At 25.3% G+C, this 754-nt stretch overlaps 2 protein-coding genes across 3 annotated transcripts in view; both read left to right on the top strand.

The window, feature by feature from the left end:
- LOC107636178 (glyoxysomal fatty acid beta-oxidation multifunctional protein MFP-a-like) overlaps positions 1–754 on the top strand; it is a gene marked incomplete in the record, with an annotated part of 26,146 nt that overhangs the window by 9,863 nt on the left and 15,529 nt on the right.
- Positions 1–754, top strand: part of LOC107639037 (bidirectional sugar transporter SWEET17) — a 3,585-nt gene that overhangs the window by 1,380 nt on the left and 1,451 nt on the right. The gene's annotated exons all lie outside the window — the stretch shown is intronic.

Consider the following 754-nt stretch of genomic DNA (forward strand, 5'->3'; position numbering starts at 1 on the left):
TTGAATAAAATACATACTAAAATATAAAATATACATTAAAAATAAATTAAATAATATATATTTATACATGAATATAATTAATTTGGTAATTAATTTAGCAATTAATTTTTAGTGTGAAAATACAATTTTCATAAAACGATATTAGTCATGGTGCTCAACAGTAAATACTTATGAAGAAAAAATACTAGTGTTTTTCACCTAGTTAATAATTAATTAATATAATTTTTTTTTACCAGAAAATTAAAAATCATTTTAGCTATAGGGAAACTATTGGCACATAGTCATTTTTATAACGGAAGTTCCAAATAGCCTAGTATATATGAATGACTTTCAAATTTTATTTGTCTAAACGACATTACCATACATGTTCATGCTTGAATATGAAAATATAAGCTGTACACTGCTTAATTTTCTCTAATAATATTCTGATATTATATTATGATCTTACACTTTCAATTATTTTCATGATGCTTGCCACCCAAGTATTATTACATTTTGGACGGACCAAGTATTCAAATTAGTTTCCTAATGACGTGCTTCGCTCACCATCTCATGCTTCAACAAAATATCTAGCTCTAACACAGTAACTCTAACACATGTTCATATTTTGTGGATCTAATGCTAAGCTTAACAACCTCATTTATTTTGTCACAAAAAGACATTAAACAAAATCTTAAAAGCCTGCATTCAGATTTCTTTGCATACAGCAGCATGTGAGTAATGTTTCTTTTTTTAAACTATTTTATGAATATTA

This window comes from Arachis ipaensis, chromosome B04 (assembly GCF_000816755.2).
Source record: "Arachis ipaensis cultivar K30076 chromosome B04, Araip1.1, whole genome shotgun sequence".
NCBI classification, from domain to species: Eukaryota; Viridiplantae; Streptophyta; class Magnoliopsida; order Fabales; family Fabaceae; genus Arachis; species Arachis ipaensis.